This window comes from Callorhinus ursinus, unplaced genomic scaffold (genome assembly GCF_003265705.2).
Source record: "Callorhinus ursinus isolate GAN/ISIS: 27379988/994484 unplaced genomic scaffold, GSC_fseal_2.0 scaffold100, whole genome shotgun sequence".
In the NCBI taxonomy this organism is placed as follows: domain Eukaryota; kingdom Metazoa; phylum Chordata; class Mammalia; order Carnivora; family Otariidae; genus Callorhinus; species Callorhinus ursinus.
In genome coordinates this window covers 641,591-661,350 of record NW_027397162.1, presented here as the reverse complement: position 1 = coordinate 661,350, position 19,760 = coordinate 641,591, and the positions used below count along the sequence as shown (strand labels likewise).

At 38.2% G+C, this 19,760-nt stretch overlaps 1 protein-coding gene across 3 annotated transcripts in view; it reads right to left on the bottom strand.

The window, feature by feature from the left end:
• Positions 1-19,760, bottom strand: part of LOC112806586 (uncharacterized) — a 54,744-nt gene that overhangs the window by 16,767 nt on the left and 18,217 nt on the right. The window contains exon 2 of one of the 3 annotated variants that reach the window (XR_012377009.1): positions 15,781-15,853. The exons of 1 other annotated variant lie outside the window; for it this stretch is intronic. The gene's annotated coding sequence lies outside the window, so the exon portion shown is untranslated. Of the gene's footprint in view, positions 1-90; positions 111-15,780; positions 15,854-19,760 lie in introns of those variants that run through there. One more of the 3 variants, XR_012377011.1, reaches the window with a different exon arrangement.

Genomic DNA, 19,760 nt, shown 5'->3' with positions numbered 1-19,760 from the left:
GGAGCTTAATGCCTAGTGTAGGTGAGCAGAGTACACTGAAATCTAAAGAGAAGAAAATTGAGCACATGGCGTTGTTGGATTCTTAATCACCTTGAAAATTTTGTCTCCAAAATAGGATTCTTCTCCATTCTTGAGTGCACTCAGGGTACTGAACCTGAAGGGAGGGTGGTAGTGAATTAGTAAAGTTAGGATAAGTAGCGGAGTGGATTCTTTTTTTTCTTTTTTTAAAGATTTTATTTATTTGACAGAAAGAGACACAGCGAGAGAGGGAACACAAGCAGGGGAGTGGGAGAGGGAGAAGCAGGCTTCCCGCCGAGCAGGGAGCCCAATGCGGGGCTCGATCCCAGGACTCTGGGATCATGACCTGAGCCGAAGGCAGACGCTTAACGACTGAGCCACCCAGGTGCCCCAGCGGAGTGGATTCTTATAAATGTCACAAAAGGTGACATTTAGTGCTCCAAGAAATCATTTATTGTATATCTTATGTGAGTCTTGGACTCTTGTAGGTATACGAAATGCACAAAACACCAAAAGAATTTTGCCCTCATAGAACCTACATTCTGGGTGAGAAAACAGCAATGTTCCTAACTTCCATAGCATGTTAGAAGGGAATAGGTTCTGTGGAAAGGAGAAAAGCAGGACAGTGGTGAAGAAAAACAGAGGAGAGGGAGGAGTCCCGACATTAAGACTGTTCGCACTAGGGCTGGTATGGATGCTGTGTCTGGCATGTGTTTTAAAGAGGTGAAAGAACAATCTATTTCTTCCTTTCTAATGCATATACGTATACATTTTTTCTTGCCATACAACACTAGATAGTTTCCGTAGAGTAATGTTGAAGGCCAGGAGATCCCAATTATTTTTCTTTTGTCTCTGATCTTCGGTGAAATATTAACATCATATGTATGGCGTGTGTTGTAGAATTTTTTCAATGTTAAAGGAAAATCCATTCTATACTTTGTATTTTTTTTTAAAGCCAAGAATGGGTGAATTAGCATCAAATTATATTTTATGCATCATGAGTTGATGATGATACCATTTTGTATGAAGTAAAACGTATTGATTTTTGAATTTTAAAATTTTTCAGCTTTAAACTTACAGTAAGTACAAGAATAGTATGAGATACTCTTGTATAAATTCTACCCAGATTAAACAATTGTTTGTTCTGCATCTTTTGTTTTATTAGTCTCTCCCCGCATACATGTGCATATGTGGGTTTCTGAACAATCTGAATTAATGGGTAAATATATTGCCTCTGTACAAGTGAATGCTTCAGTGCATGTTTCCTAAGGGCACATCTTATATTATCAGAATATTATCCTATCAGGAAATTCAGTATTGGTAAAATACTATTATGTAATCCACAGGGCATGTTCAAATATTACCATTTGTCCTAATATTGCCCCTTGGTGTCTTTAGGGGTCCATGACCAAACCCAGATGGTATGAGGCATTTGGTTGTCATTGCTCTCCACTCCTTTAATGAAAGTTAATTAGCCTTTGAGTTCCTTGGATATGATAGGTCATGAATTCTGTAGAATTTCCATCTGTTTCTCTGATGTTTCCTAATGATATTTTCCTTTTGCATTGTTTACACTGAAATCACAGAAGTGATATTGTATCTTTCACAGTACTTCATATCAGGAGGCACATGGTGTCCATGTTTACCAATACGGATAGTAACTCCAGTCACTTCTGTATGTTTGTGTTCTTAAGAATTACCATTTCCCTTTATTTTTTGTAACATTTTAAGAGTTTATTTGAGCAAAAATTGATTCAAATTGGGCAGCATCTAATCTGGCAGATAGAAGGGAACTCCAAGGAGCTGTACAAAATGAAATACTTTTGGGCCGCCTGGGTGGCTCAGTTGTTAAGCGTCTGCCTTCAGCTCAGGTCATGATCCCAGAGGCCTGGGATCGAGCCCTGCATCGGGCTTCCTGCTCAGTGGGAAGCCTGCTTCTCCCTCTCCCACTCCCCCTGCTGTGTTACCTCTCTTGCTGTCTCTCTCTCTCTGTCAAATAAATAAATAAAATCTTAAAAAAACAAAACAAAATGAAATACTTTTATAAGGGAGAAGGAAGTTGGGACAAAGAAGTCATCCTAGGCAAAAAGTGGGTTGGTTCAGACAAGGTCACTTTCCTTCAGGAGATGGCTGGAGTCCATCAGGCAAAGTACCTGACTAGTGCTGATCAGGAGATCCTGATGGTTTATGGTTCCATTTTTGGGAGAACCAAACTATAATGAAGTCTTGGTTTGGTGACATAGGGCTTAACATAAGGGACTCCATGTTGGGCCTGTTGTTTTATTTCCCTTTATTTTTAGTAGGTAATTATTCAGAAGATGTTTTGAAACTGCGTGAATATACTGATCCACATCAGTATTTGACCCCATAGTTTTAGCCACCACTGATGATTTTCAAACCCCAACAGTCTTCCCACATTTATTAGTAGGCATTCTACTTGGGAAGTAAGTTTCCCAACAGCTTGTTCACTCATTTTTTATTAATATACATCAGTATGGAATAATGCACACTTAAATATATAAGTGGGCCATTCATTGTGATGCTTAAATCTTCCCGGGTTGGGCTCAGGGGAGCTCCTTCTAGCTTGCTTCTTTGTCCCTTTTAACATCACCGTCACACTGTGGGTACAACTTTCTGGTACAAAAGAGATTACAGTTTCATCTTATAACTTTCCTTAACCTACCAGGAATCAGTCTTTTTTTCAGGAGGTTTTCTTTTTGGTAGAGACCAGCGTTGAGAAATCAAGAACTGGGTACGGGGTGTGCTGAAGGGCACGTTAACCATTGCTTCTAGGCCACCTTTTGACTACATAGAGTGTACTTTATTGGTTTTTTTTTTTTTTAAGATTTTATTTATTTGACAGAGAGACACAGTGAGAGAGGGAACACAAGCAGGGGGAGTGGGAGAGGGAGAAGCAGGCTTCCTGTGGAGCAGGGAGCCCGATGAGGGGCTAGATCCCAGGACCCTGGGATCATGACCTGAGCCGAAGGCAGACGCTTAACGACTGAGCCACCCAGGTGCCCCTAGAGTGTACTTTTTAAAAAACATTTATTTTAGAGTGTGAGTGGGGAGAGGGGCAGAGGGGGAGGAAGAGGGAAGGGAGAGAATCTCAAGCAGACTCCTGGCTGAGTGTGGAGCCCCACAAGGGGCTCGATCTCACAACCCTGAGATCATGACCTGAGCTGAAACCCAAGAGTTGGACGCTTAACCAACTGAGCCACCCAGGAGCCCCTCACTACAGAGTTTATGTTCATAGATGCTACCCATGCCATGACAGAACCAAAACCACTGAAGTTCAGGAAATGTTTTAAGCTTTTTTAAAGTAGGCTCCACACCCAACATGGGACTTGAACTCATGACCCCAAGATCAAGAGTTACATGCTCTACCAACTGAGCCAGCCAGGTGCCCCAGTGTTTTAAACTTTTTTTTCCTTTTATTTAAAATTTAAATTCTAGTTAGTTGACATACAGTTCAATATTGGTTTCAGGAGTAGAGTTCAGTGGTTCATCATTTGCACATACCACCCAGTGCTCGTCATAACAAGTGCCCTCCTTAATACCCATCACCCACCTCCCTCCACCAAGCCTTGGGAATACACAAATAACTACAATTTGAGGACTGACAAATGCATTTACCCATGAAACAACTTCCCAATCAAGGTATAGAACAAATCCATGATTCCAGAAAAGGCCCACATGCCTGATTCAGTAAATCTCTGAAAGTCAAATCGCTTTTCTTATTTTTTCATTGTAGTTTTTCTCTCATTGATATCTAAACTTTGCCTGTCCTGAGTTTTATGAAATGGAAATCTTCAATTGGAAGTATTAACTATATTTATCAATTTTAATTAAGATTTTTTACTTTCTCTGGATTTTTTAAAAAAGATTTTATTTATTTATTAGAGAGAATGAGGCGGGTGGAGGTGGGCAGAGGGAGAAGTAGGCTCCCTACTGAGTAGGAGCCCCAATGTAGGGGCTTGATCCCAGGACCCCAGGATCACGACCTGAGCTGAAGGCAGATGCTTAACCGACCGAGCCACCCAGGCACCCCATGGATTTTTTTTTTCTTTTTTTTTTTTTTTAAAGATTTTATTTATTTATTTGAGAGAGAGAGAATGAGAGGGAAGAGGGTCAGAGGGAGAAGCAGACTCCCTGCTGAGCAGGGAGCCCGACGTGGGACTCGATCCCGTGACCCCAGGATCATGACCCGAGCCGAAGGCAGCCGCCCAACCAACTGAGCCACCCAGGCGCCCACCCCATGGATTTTTAAATTAATTATCTAGTAACAAAATTATGCTCCTAGCATTTTTAAAAATTAGTTTTAGTTTTAAATTTATTCTTAGAGCAGCTGGACTCTGTCAGTATATGTGGTGTTATATATGAATCCACTATTACTTCTTATATAAAATGAGCCATTTTGCAAATGACAGAATTCATTAAACATATGTATTTGCTATGTGCTATTTGTAAGACTTTCTGTGCAAGGGTTGCAGCATGAGAGATGATATTCATAAACACTTTCCCATGTGAAGAAAAAATCCAGAGTGCAAACAAAATTGTATTTAAAATGCTATATCTAGGGGTGCCTGGGTGGCTCAGTCAATTAAGTGTCCAACTCTCGATTTCAGCTCAGGTCTTGATCTCAGGGTTGTGAGTTCAAGCCCTGCATTGGGCTCCATGCTGGGAGTGGAGCGCACTTAAGATAAAATTTTAAAAATAAAATAAAATGGTAAACCTACCTATTAAAAAAATGAAGCATAATAATGAGGGAATGAGACAGGAAAAGTCATGTGGTTCTGTTTATGTATGGATTTGCTCAGAGGAGGCATCAATGGGAATGTAACTTTGAGTAAGGATATAAAGGGGCTGGGCCAACAAGCTGTATTAGAGAATGGGCACAGCAGAACTGAGAGACATGGACATCACTACTGATGAGCACAAAAGGGCTGAATGTGGGAAAACATAAAGCTATGAGCAGAGGTAAGGACTAGCCACTGGCTTGGTTCACAATTATGAATAAAGAAAGAGAAAGTGAAGAAGGGAGAAAATAAAAAGAGACAAAGGAGCTCACCAGAATGAGGATGGTGCAGGTGGTTCTGGCCTCATGAGAAGACCTGAGGGAAAGGCTGTTGATATGAATGTGTTGCACCCACTGCATGTGCTTGAGCAGAACAAAGAGCATGATGCCGCCAGTGAAGATCAAGAGCCCTAAACATATAACACCAATGAAGAACATAGTGACTCCAAGAAGGGAGGCCACAGATCTGTTTGGCATGAGCCAGGAACAGTATCCCTTGCTTGTTTCTACACTTCTATTTTTGTCATTTGTTAGGCCAATCACTGTTGTAGAAATTGGGATGTTTACCAGGAGTTGCACAATCCAGCAGAAGGAACAGCAGAAACTTTGGGGATCTCATTCTGAGCACCAGCCACCTAGAGATACTGGGGCCAAGTTTAATGGCCTGGAAACCACTGAGCAGGCAGGTGGTGCTGAGGGAAGCCCCTCTGGCCACTTGGTGAAAATAGAAGACAAATTTACATCCAGCATCATCCAGGAAAGATTTCCATTCCAGAGCTGCCATTGTTTGAGGTACACTGTTAGAGAAAAGAGGCATGGAGTTTGCCAAGACCACTTGGTTGAGAATCAGCTCTGTGTGTGTCACCTTGTCTTTAGTAAGTAAAGCGAAGTTATAAAGACAGAGGAGTAAGGTGTTTCCCAGGATGCCACTCCAGTCTGAGTGAGTAAAATAAGCCTTACTTCCAACTTGACAGAACCCATAGTATTAACTTCACAGCACACAAATTTTAACAGCAGTCATAGGAATCTGAAGACAGTTGAATTTTATAAGCATCCTCATGCTGCCTGCTGAGCAGGGAGCCCAATGCAGGGCTGGGTCCCAGGACCCCGGGATCATGATCTGAGCCAAAGGCAAATGCTTAACCGCTTAACCGCCCACCCAGGCGCCCCAGGTGGTGACATTTTAATGTGACACAGCTTTCATCTTGAAGAGGTTCTCACTCCACAATGATGGGAGGATGTTAAGGAACGAATTCCATTTTTCTTAAAATGGATAAATAGAAAGAGTCAATCATTTCTTCTGCCTTTGCTGAACAGATTATATTTCAGGGTGACCAAATAGATGATGAGGGACAGTTCTTCTGTATAAAATAATTCCAGGTACTAAATGCAGAAACAGTAATAGCATTAGAATATCAACTTTCTGCAGCATCAAATGAAGTACTTCATCCAGGCAGTGATCATCAGCAATAGCGGAAACCAGCGGATGAAGGCTGGTAGGAAACTGGTAACAGCACATGTACCTCTGATCAAACTTCACAGCACAGAAAGGAAAACAGCTGGCATGGCACCCCCGGAAGGAGGCAATAATGAGACCACTGCACTGCGTATGAAGAGTCCTGGACAAACCCGAACCTGAATTACATCGAGTTTATATTTATAGGGCATATGGGGATATGTGTTAAATGATGTCAGCATGATACAATAAACTAGCAGGATGTTTGAAATCATTCATGACAAACGATCCATTTTTATCCTCAAAAAATGAGAGCAGGAAGGGAAAAAGGGAAGAGACACCTTAGTTACAAGAAACTTCAAAGACAAAGAAACCCTAAACTTTATATGGATATAATGTTGGGATCCTGATTCAAACAAACCAACTCTTTAAAAGAATTTTTGGAAGAAAATTAGGAGAGTGTGAACCCCGAATATTCAATGATATTATTGAATTATTGTTATTTTGGTAGGTGTGAAAAACATACTTACGTCCCCCCAATGAAATAAATCCATTGTTTGAAGGTACACTTGTGACTATTTGCTGTGGCGTGTAATGGTATATCTAAGTTTTTTTTTTTTGTAAAATACTCTATTAAGGGTAACGTGGGAGGAGTAGAGACAAAATGACCGTGTGCTGGTATTTAATTGTTGACACTAGTTATTCATCTATGGATTTTTTTACACTATTTACTTTCATATATATTAGATATTTACATTATATAGCAGCTTTCAAAAGCTTTTTTTTCCATCAATAATTTTATTCCATTGATGTGATATTTTTGTTTCACTCTAAGGTGATATATATTATACTCTGTCTTCCATTTTTAAATCTTTTATCTTGGGCGCCTGGGTGGCTCAGATGGTTAAGCGTCTGCCTTCGGCTCAGGTCATGGTCCCAGGGTCCTGGGATCGAGCCCCGCATCGGGCTCCCTGCTCCTTGGGAGCCTGCTTCTCCCTCTGCTTCTCTCTCTCTCCCTCTGTCTCTCATGAATCAATAAATAAAAATCTTTAAAAAAAAAATCTTTTATCTTAAAATACTGATAATTGTCCTCCCAACAGCAGAAAACTCAAAGTAATTCTATGTCCAGAAAGGCCTGGAGAGGGTAAAAACTCCCAAAGATAGAAGAGCTTCTAAACTCAGCTAGTTAAGTTATTCAAATATCTTAACAATTACATTTTTTCAAAAACACCAATGAATCAGATTGTTGTAAGATACCTCCTGTGGTAGGCAGACTGATGATATGTACACACTCTAATCCCCAGAACTGTGGATATGTTACCTTACACGACAAAAGGGGATTTGCAGACATGAATAGAGCTAAGGACTTCCCATGGAGGAAATTTTCTGAGCAGCAGATAAAAGCATATTCAATCTTAGATAAAGATGTATATATCCAAACTAAGATAAATGGAAAAAATACCAAATTCAACAACATTTAAAGGACAGACTTTCCTATGAAGAACTTTTCCTTCTTCTGAAATGAACCAAATATTCATATTGGACAATGAAATATGGGGATATTCTCAAACTGATTAGGATCAAGACAGTCACATCAAATGCTGCCAAATTGACTCACTAATTTCCTGGTGGGGTCAATTCACTGTAAATCAAGATTTAAATGTTCAAGCCTGAAAGCTGAAGTAGTCGTTTCCTTGAGAAACACAAGAGAATCACTAAAATATATTAGATTTATAACATAGTCCAGGACACAGAAATGTGCCAGAGATACCACTGTAAATCAACACATTTCCTGTCTGTAGGAAATAGTCTCTTAAAAAAAAAAGATTTAAGAAAAATTATCTTGTACAAAGTTAATAGAAATTTAGCAAAACAATATTAAATCTACGTTTGTATAAAGGATATTGAAACAAAATTAAGAACTTTTAATATACTAGGATCAGGATGAAATAACAGCAAAGAAACACTGCAGACTGAAATAGAAATTCTGCAAATAGATCAATTCACAAAATACCTTATGTAATGTAATACCAGTTGAATAGCAATTTTTCCAAAATCCTGCTAGTAATTACAAAATATTTCTAATTAATAAATAAAATGTAAAGTATTCAAGGAAGAGAATTGGCCCTGACAAACAAAATATATTAATAAGTTTTTAATGCCAAATGGCTGAAGGGGAGGGGGAGGCACAGGCTTCCAGCTATGGAATGAATAAGTCACAGGAATAAAAGGCAGCATAGGGAACATAGTCACTGATATGGTAATAATGTTGTGCAGTGACAGACAACAGCTACAGTTGTAGTAAGCACAGCAGAGCATGCAGACTTGTCGACACACCTGAAACTAATGTAACACTGTGTGTCAACTACACTCAGAAAAAAAAAAAAGACAAAAAATTGAGGATTATTTCAATGGTACAGAACAGGGAGCCTGTGAAACAAACGATTGGTGATAGATGATGGATAGATGGATGGATAGCTAGCTAGCTAGATGGATGATAGATAAGTGAGAGATAAGTGACAAGTGACAGGTGATAGATAAAGAAGGAAGAAAAAAGAAAATTTAGTGAACATAAGGCATTAAAATATTTGAGTATTTAATTGAAACACAGAGGTAAGTTTTTACCTGGTACATCAGAGAGTTTTAGAAAATAATATACTCGATCTAAAATATCCTGCTATATATTTACAATGTGGAATAGGGCAAATCATTACTACATATAGCACAGACCAGAGAACACTTAATTTCATAAAACTGAAATAAGAGTGAAGTTACTAATATGCCACAAGCAAATTAAAATGAAACCTAAAGAAAATATTTAAATATGGAATATTTAAAAGAGGAAACTATCAATAATCTCCTGGTACTGATATTAATCAGTTGGGTTAACCAAAAAAATGCTGTAATGTATAGGAACAGACAGTATTAAAAAATAATTAACTCAGAAGGCATGTTCGTAATGAGCAGAAAATTGCAAACAAAAATGATGCTCCATTATGTTCAAGTATAACATATTAATTTGCTCAGATTGTATTTTGGATCAAACCCCTGTGATTTAAATTTTACATATTTTTCATTCTCTATCACAAACCATAACTGATCAAACATGACTTAATATTGGGAATCCTTTCAAATAGCCTGAAAATTTAAAGACGGCAAAAACCTGAGTGGAGAATATTCAAAGGTTTATATGATATCTAATCTGGTATGGTTTTATAATCCATTTTTACCTCAATTGCATTTTTAAAGCCTCTTCACTTTTCATGTTTTTGGAGACATGCAATTTAGGATTTATAGAAATAAGACATTTTGGCAATACACGTCAGTAGTTGTCATTACCTTAGATCACATTTGACAATTTATTGTCATAAAGGGCTTCATAGTATCCCCTCATTATCCTTTTAATACCTATAGAATCTGTAGTGATGTCACTTCTGACATTTCTGACATTGGAAATTTGTGTACTCCCCTCTTTTTTGTATGATCAGTTTGGATAGAGGTTCACAATTTATTGATCTTAAAGCTTTGGATTTCACTAATTTTCTCTAGAGTTCTTCATTTTCTATTGCATTCATTTTTATTTTATGTTTATTATTTTCTTCTGCTTTCCCTGGATTTCATTTCTCTTTTTCTGGTTTCTAAAGGTGGAAGCTGAGATCCTTGATTTGAGACCTTTCTTTTTTTAAAGTAGGTTCCACACCCAATGTGGGGCTCAAACTCACCACCCTGAGATCAAGAGTCACATGCTCCACCGAATGAGGCAGCCAGGCACCCAGAGACCTTTATTTTGTGTGTGTGTGTGTGTGTGTGTGTGTGTTAAGATTTTATTTATTTATTTGACAGAGAGAGACACAGCGAGAGAAGGAACACAAGCAGGGGGAGTGGGAGAGGGAAAAGAAAGAAATTAAAAAAAAATTTGGTGTGTGTGACAAGGAGAGAAAGAGTCGTTAAACTTAAGAGCTTCTACAAAAGTGCTATTGCAAATATGGCTATTGCCATACCTCTTTGTCCATTATAAAATATGCCCCTAAGATTGTGAACAAAACCAGGATGCCTACTCTCTGCACCTGTATCCAGTATTAATACTGATGTTCTTACCTAGTGCAATAAAACAAGAAAATGGATATGTAACATTTGGAAAGGAATAAATAAGGAATTTATCACTAGCCCCCTTAACATTTTCCCCCAAATTTCATCTTCACTGAGTCCTACTATGGAGATCCAATTTACCTTTTGTAATCCTTCCCTACCCCCTCTACTTGTCTTCACCCAATCTGGTTCTTCTCTCCTTCCATGAGATCTATTACCTTCTAAGACACTATGTAATTCAACAACTTAGACCCACTGCTTCTGTTTCCCTTAATCAGAATGCAATTTCCATAAGGAAACATTCCTTATGTTCTGTGCACTCAAATATCATATACCTAGAAATGTGCCTGACCCACAAAAGGTACACCATAAATATCTGCTGAAGCACTGAACAATATAACACAGAGTTCCCATTCATTTGCAACATCATATGTTGTTTCTAACCCTACAGATCCATTAGGGTCTCTCCTTTCAATTTCAGTACCATCAGGTCTCTCAGAAAGGGAAAGAAATCATATTTTGGATATAAACACTGAATTGACTAAGTGGATAAGATGTGCTCAGCTTAGTTCTCTCACTTAGTAGATTTCAGTGTCTTCTATTCAATTTCCATTAGGATTTTTGCTCTCCCCATCCTGTTCTGCCATTCCTGTTGGATATCTCCATCAATCACTTCTAATAGCATTCAGTGATAGGCACAATTCATGTTTTCCAGAAATAATCTTAAATCCCCAGCAGACACTGTCAGTGCAATTATAGGTGAAATGATAATCACTTTCCAACAAGCGGATGAAATCATGGAATCTCAAAACCTTCACCTCAGGGTTCAAAAGCCCCTTTCCACACCTGCAGAGGTGCCATCACTATAGCCACTGCCCTCACAGCTCACTCCAATTGGGTTAGTTAGCTATTTTTTTTCCAGTTCTTATAAGGAATTTATCTCAGGAAATCCAGGGATACGCATTCTCTTAAAAGCATGAGGCTTTCTGAAATTGAAACATAAAAATACCGAGGGGCAGGGGAGACATTTGCTCTTGGAACCAGCTGAGGAAAACAGAGGCTCTTGCCACTCTTGTCCACCTGCCTCAGGGCCACCGCAGCTGCTCCCTCTCCCTCAGTTACAGCCCTTGTGAAACCGTCTCTCACTTGTCTGCAGCACACTGCACCTCACAGGCTCCACTCCAGAGACTGCACACTGCGGTCGTGTGATCAGCAGCCAGAGAAGAGGAGCTCCCAGATGACGAGTGTCTGCGTGACCGCTGGTGGGATGCCTAAGTACTTCTGCCGACGCTGCTCTCCGTTGTGCACAGGGGAGATGGCATGTAGTGCTCACTAAATAATATGTTTCTAAATTTCTCTCATTTGTAAACATTCATATCTCATTTACAGAAAATAATGTCTCGTTTGTTTGCATGATAGAAACAAAATTTTTATGGTAAGAAAAATGTGGCAAGGGGCACTGGTTGGCTCAGTCGTTAAGCGTCTGCCCTCAGCTCAGGTCATGATCCCAGGGTCCTGGGATCGAGGCCCCACATCGGGATCCCTGCTCCGCGGGAGGCCTGCTTCTCCCTCTCCCACTCCCCCGGCCTGTGTTCCCTCTCTCGCTGTGTCTCTCTCTGTCAAATAAATAAAATCTTAAAAAAAAAAAAAAAAGAAAGAAAGAAAAATGTGGCAAGGGCTCCTGAGTAGCTCAGTCAGTTAAGCAGCTGCCTTCGGCTCAGGTCATGATCTCAGGGTCCTGAGCTAAAGCCCCGAGTCAGGCTCCCTGCTCAGTGGGGAGTCTGCATCTTCCTCTCCCTCTGCTGCTTCCCCTGCTTGTGCTCTCTCGCTCACGCTCTCTCTCTTTCAAATAAATAAATAAAATCTTTAAAAATATATATTAAAATAAGGTGGCAAAAAGTTTGTGGGGAACAGACAAAAGGAATAATCAGGACTCTAATCATCTCAAAATACAAATGTTACTCTGACAGGTAACCGGATTTTAAAGGTGCTTCAATAGTCTCCTTCTTGTACAAATCTGACATTCTCTCTACCCTCTAGGGACCTCAGCTATCCCTTTGGATCCATCATATCTATATCTAAAATCATCTACCTACCTATCTCTATCATCCATCTATCATTCTTTCTATCTATCTGTCACCAATCTTTCTTTCTAAATATATATGTAGTGTGTGGTCACTCCATCCACTTCATCACCTACCTCATTTTATACATTCTTTTTTTTTTTTTCAAACGGAAAACAATTCTGACCAGACTCTGACTGACAGGCAGGTTCACCTTCTTCTCTGCTAGAGCAGGAGCACTAAATTTAGATTCTCTCTGTGACTCACAAAGCTACTATGATCAGGTGGACACTGTGAGCCATTATTGCCCTGTGCATTGTTAGAATTCTTTATTGGGACTGAATGGTTAAAAATCACACTGATTTGAGATTCACAGGTTTCTGTTGTGAGATCTCTTGTTAAAAAGAAAAAAAATATTAAGTCCTACACCATGACTGTTAACATACTATTGCTATTCAAATACATTCTATGATTTCTCCTCCAAATCATTCCTATTTCTCTCCCTATTCTCTTGTTTTAGTTCTATAATATTTTACTATCTAGTGTTTTTTAATCTTAGCTGTCATTATCAAGAGTCAGTTTTCTACCCCAAAACTTTAACACCATTGCACCCTTTATTTCAATTAGATAGTGTATTTGATATGATGAAATGCTGGAATATGGATGCATTAAAAAATACCTTCTTTGTACCAAACCTTAATTTAATTCTTTGAAGAAAATAAATACTATATATCATTTTAAAAAGCCATTAAGGAGAACTGGATGAAGAAACCAGAGTGCTTTTGAGAATAGCATGATATAAATCAGTGAGCATTCTCTACTGAAAGAGGTTTTCAAATGTTTTAAACCCTTTGGGCCATTTTTAAAAACTTACACAGTTTTAAAACCTTTGACTAATTACAGTTTGTGATAGGAAAATGAAAATGAAAATACTGTACCACAGAAATGTGACCCATAAAACAATTTTGGTAAATTAATAAAAATTATACTTGACAATAATGGAATATCATTTTTAATTGATTTCACTTTCTTATTTTAGAAACAAGCATTTCATAACTTTATAATGTTTTTACTTCTAAGTACTACCTGTTCACATACACTGCCAGCATTTTATTTTTTATTTGTTTTTAAAGATTTTATTTATTTATTTGACAGAGAGAGAGACAGCGAGAGAGGGAACACAAGCAGGGGGAGTGGGAGAGGGAGAAGCAGGCTTCCCGCGGAGCAGGGAGCCTGATGCGGGGCTCGATCCCAGGACCCTGGGAGCATGCCCTGAGCCGAAGGCAGGCGCTTAACGACTAAACCACCTGGGTGTCCCTACACTGCCAGCATTTTAAAAATCCATTATCTAAATGTTTAATATCCATAGTGAGGTCGTGCTTAATATTGTCCTCCTTTATAATCTACATAGTTAAATAACTTCTTTGTATTTAAGTTTAATTCATTTCTGGTACATCTGTATTTATCTCTACTTTCATGTTAATGAAATAAAATGGCCTCTGATTTGGGCCATGCATAGTAATGATGTATCAAAACAAATTTATAAAAATATACCCTAGCATTTTTACATGGCAGATTTGACATTTTTATGTTAAGATAGTGTGTTATTTAATTCTAAGATGAAAGCAAGAAATTTATCCCTACTATTTCAAATAAATCTCTGAGCAGTTTAGCCATGTATTAAATAGCTTTCCCAAATAATTGATGATTTACTTTCATCAGATATGGTTTTTGGTTTATTGACCCCGTTCTATGCCATTGATTGTATATTTCTTCAGCAGTGATGAGTTGTGGGTAATGCTCTTTGTATCCGGATTAGCAAGTTCTCTTCATTGAACTTAAGTGTAAATATATGGATGATATAAAATACATTAGGTAATATGGAATGCATTTAATATGTAGTATATAATTACATATGTTTATATTTTTTGTTCTTTTGTAGTATTAGAAAAATTTAGGGGCACCCGGCTGGCTCAGTCGGTAGAACATGTGACTCTTGATCTCAGGGTGGTGAGTTCAAACCCCACGTTAGGTGTGGAGCCTACTTAAAATAAAAATTAAAAAAATAATAATAAAAGGGATGTCTGAGTAGCTCAGTTGGTTAAACGTCTGACTCTTGATTTTGGCTCAGGTGATGATCTCAGGGTCATGAGACTGAGACCTTATTGGGCTTCAGGCTGGTCATGAAGCCTGCTTAAGATTCTCTCTCTCTTGGGCACCTGGGTGGCTCAGTTGGTTAAGCGACTGCCTTCGGCTCAGGTCACGATCCTGGAGTGCTGGGATCGAGTCCCACATTGGGCTCCCTGCTCAGCGAGGAGTCTGCTTCTCCCTCTGGCCCTCCCCCCTCTCGTGCTCTCGCTCTCTCTCAAATAAATAAAATCTTTAAAAGAAAAAAAAGATTCTCTCTCTCTCTCTTCCTCTGCCCCTCCCCATCCCTCTCTAAAAAAAAAGAAAAATTTATAAATTTTAACTTGAATTATATGAAGAAGATACTGTGTTAATTAAATCACTTACAGCATTAGATTTTCTATCTTGAGATTAAGTCTGTCATGCTATTTTTTTAGTACTGATTTTAAGCTTTTAATAGGGCTTTAATTTTGCTTCAGTACTTCACTACCATTATTTAGCTTATTAAATTATTTAATTTACTAAATGAATATTTTAGTAGACTATTTGCTATTTGGCAAAACTATTATCTTTAGTGAGATATCTTTATAATTCTAGAGACAATATTTCCTACATACAGAAAACTGGTTGATTTCTGATTATTTTCATAGCAAATACATAAATGTTAAACTATGTTCTTAATTCTAACATTTTATGTGGTCCTATAGTGCTTCTGAGATATGCAGGCATTTCAGCTCTCAATAATATATTTCCATTTAAAATAAATGTATCTCATAGCTATTTTCCCTGACTTATTGAAATGTCAGGAAATTGGAGTCAATAAGGGACCAGGATAGTCCTCTTATTTCTGATGAATTTGGGAATATTTCCATATTTCTCCATCCAGTACCAGAGTATTTCTTGAAGAAAACCCATTCTTAGGGAAGCCTCCCCCTCAAAATCTTATTGAATTTCATTTTATATTAATATACTTTAGATCTCTGCTTCTTTTTCCATCACTGATAAGGTTTTTTATGAGTGAAATCATTGACTTGCCACAAAGGCTCATACAAAATAGACCTAGTTTGGATACCTGCTCCCAAAGAGTTTTCTTAAAGTGAATATTCCTTTCTTTTAAATAGTATGGAAATTTATTAAGCCAGATTCCTTACATTTAGAATTATGTGAAAATCTGATACACTTCATTAAATGATGAGCGCACAAGCACCTGTATATTAGGCAGCTTTTACCTTTTTACTTTCCAAACTGCTCATTTATCTGGTCCCTCTGGATACAGACATCATTTGATTTTTAGAGTCCTGTCTAAAGACAGAAAAACATTTAAATATAGTAAGAATAAAGTAATTTAACATTTAATGAAACACTAAGAATAAAAAGTATATTGTCTCAGGTTGAAAAATATTGCCTTAAAGACATAAAACTTAGAAAATATTATTAAGAGAAGAAAATGTTTTTAAAAACTGGCACAATGGAATATTCCAAATATATGTGAAAGGTAATAGCATAAAGCTCATAGACTTATTACCAGCTTCAACAGTTAATTATCAGCACACAGTCATTTCATTTCATCTACACTGCTACCCACATTATCCACACCGGATTATTTAACAAAAAATTATATATATCATTATATTCTTGAGTAAATAATCAACAACATACTTCCACACAGTGATATGGGATCTAAAGATGGTATTCATTCATTAAGGAGGACCTGAATACCTTTATAATACCTACAACAATAACAAAAACTCAATAATATCATTAAATAATAAGAGCTCATGTTTTCCTTATTTCCTCAAAAAACCACTAATAATCATTTGAATCAGGATCTAATCAATGTACACCCATATAATTTGTGGGTTATTTTTTAAAGATTTTATTTATTTATTTGTCAGGGAAGAGAGTGAGAGAGCACAAGCAGGGGTAGCTGCAGGCAGGGCAGGCAGAGGGAGAAGCAGGCTCCCTGCTGAACAAGGAGCCCAATGCATGATTTGATCTCAGGACCCTGGGATCATGACCTGAGCCAAAGGCAGATGCTTAACTGACCGTGCCACCCAAGCATCCCTAATTTGTGTTTTTCTATTAAGAGTCTGGCAAATAATAAGTCCTCCTTTTTTTCCTCATTCTTATAAAAAAGAAAATAAATGGATCATTTATCTAGAATAATTTAAGACATACTATTAACTTACTGCATCACACTGATGTTGTTTCACACACTGTCCCAGACAGCCACTAAATGTATAATTTTTGCTAATGGTTCACTCAAATTCTAGTTCATTGTGAAGGATACTTCAGAGGTAGTACAGTTCCTTCTTTTTTTTTTTTTAAGATTTTATTTATTTATCTGACAGAGAGACACAGCGAGAGAAGGAACACAAGCAGGGGGAGTGGGAGAGGGAAAAGCAGGCTTCCCATGGAGCAGGGAGCCCCATGTGGGGCTCGATCCCAGGACCCTGGGATCATGACCTGAGCCGAAGGCAGATGCTTAACGACTGAGCCACCCAGGCGCCCAGTACAGTTCCTTCTTACTGCCTCTCACTGGAAGAAGTTTTTCACGAATTTCTGACTTGATGGTTTAACAAGATGTTTCAAAGTCATTTTTCTCATCCTGACTAGGGATTGTCAAATTTTTATCAAGATGTCTTACACTTTTTTAGTGAGAAATTGCATTTAGAGGTCACAATCTGGGGAATGGAGGTGGTAGTTACTCAGGGAGTTGGTCATAATATCTGTACCTGTTCATGTCTCTCTATATATTTTAAGTCAAATACGGACTGGTTAATGTTGATTTTTTTCAAGGAAATGAACAAATGTATTATCTTAAAGCAGATTGCTTTTCTATTTCTTTTATTTTTTCCTAAAAGTCTTGGTTCTCAAGTATATTAATATTCTTATTCCATCATTTAAAAAAAAACTATGATTTTACTAAAAAAAATGATATTGAATACCAGTTCACAATTTCTTGGCTGGTGTTTTGTCTGAATATATCCCAATAAAAATAAACAGACAAAATTATTTTTTTAAGTTTCTCAAAAGTTATTTATATGGATTGGTCACAAACTTCACACATAATGACGTTTGCATACATACACACAAATATATAGCTTAAAATTCATTTTGACATTGAAAGTAATAGGTTATTCTAGTATATGTTGGTTTTATGTTGTTTGATAAATGTGCAAAGTATTTCCATTTTTACAACAGTCAAAATATAATACAAGGTCAGTTGAGAGAAGTCTAGCCTTCAACTTTCTCTGCCCCATGAGGCCATTATTTTTATGTTTTTTGTTAATCCTTCCATAGTCCTCTTCAAACACTGTATTTATTTATATTTATATTTATACTGCTATTCTTTGCATTCTTAGAAAAACAGACCCTAGTTCACATGCTCATCTGCATCTCACTTTTTTTTTCACATAAGAATATATCCTGGAGGTAACTCCATACCTGCAGTGAGGAATTCCTCCATGTTTATAGCTGAAGAGAACCAGAGCCTGTTATACTTGGTTTACATTATTTCCAAAATGTTTACATTATTTCCAAAGCAGAACATTGGTAGTGACCCTCACACACATACTCTTAATGTTCATTTAGAGCGAGAAAGCCTGTGTTAGGCTTAACGCTGGAATTGCTGGGCGAGATGATGGTAACAAATTTTTGTTATTTTTAATTCTTCTGACTTCAATTAAGATCAAGTTTCACTAGATATTGCTGTGATGAGTTCTGTCAACTTGGAAATGGGGATTTTCTTCCTCTGCCAGGGTTTGGCATCATGGGTAATTCTTCACTCCTTTGTCTTTATAATTTCATTCTGCTAACTGGATACAGTAAGGGCCTTTACAAGATCTTGTCCAAAAGGGCAGGTGGTGATTTATGGAATTGCAGAGTTGCTTTGATGCCTCAACAGCAGTACTTCTGGGACTTGTCCTCTGGAAGTTGGGAGTGTTTGGGAAAGCTATTCTTGAGGGTCAGAGGTAGGCCACTTCAAAACTTCCCGGGGAGGGTGGTGTTGGGAAAGCTGCTGGCTACCATGCCCAGCAGGACCCGGGAGCTGGAGACTCACACTGAGACTTATCTGTCACTCAGTGGTCCAGCTGTGCGCTCACCCACAAGGTACAGATCTCATCCTGGGACATGCCCTCTGGCTGTCCTAGCTCGGGCCTGGAGTTCCCTGCGCCTGATGATCCTGTACTCTTCAGAGTTCTTGTGACTTCTCACCCTCCAATCCCTTGTTATTGCAGTCCTCTGTTTCTTTAAACTTGCCCTGTTCGAATTATGGCACAATAGTGATTCACGGACCTCTCCACTTCCTCTGTTCCCCTTAGTCTACGTACAATACAAAGGCCAGAGTGATCCTTTTAATATACAGGTTGGATCATGCCCCTCTCTATTCCAATACTATATACACATTCGCTTACCATTTCACTTAGAGAAACTCCAAACTCCTTACAATGGTCTCCAGTGCCCTACATGACCTGGCTCCCTTAGCCCTTCGGCCTCAAAGCTTTACCCTTACTCCCTTCATAGCTGTGCTCTTCACATTTTCAGCAAAGATCCAGGCATGATCCTCTCCTTCAGGCACTAGTCTCGTTGTTTCATCTGTGTGGAACATCCTCCCAAATATGCAAATCCCTCACCACTCAAATATTTGCTCAAATGTCACACCCCTGTGAGACCACCCTGATCACCATATTTTACATTGCCATCCACTCTATTGTACACGATCATCTTTACCTGAATTTTCTACTGTCTGTATTTGGGTGACATAACTTTACAACTTACTGTTAACCCTAATATTTCTTTTATTATTTGTTCTCTGTTTCCATCAATTAGAATGTGAGCAACACATTTTTGGTTCTTTTCACTGGTGTGAACACACATTTAGAATAGCATCTGAGACAGACAAGGTGCTCAATAAATATTTATTCAGCACACGACACCACCCCTTTCCCTCTGTTTATACACATTGGTCAACTTTCTCTCACTTTACTTTTTCTTAACAGCCAAGTTTGTTTTTGTTCAGTGGTCTCAGAAATAAAAATATGCTTTGGAAAACAATTTTCATGGTAGCCTAGATGCAGCATAGCCATGGACTCAACTGAATTCTCTCAAGTCTCAGAACCCCGTGACCTCTACTTCCCATCGAGACTTAGCCAATCACCAACTTCACCAACTTCTCTATTTCTATAGTCATTCTCTTTGTACAAGT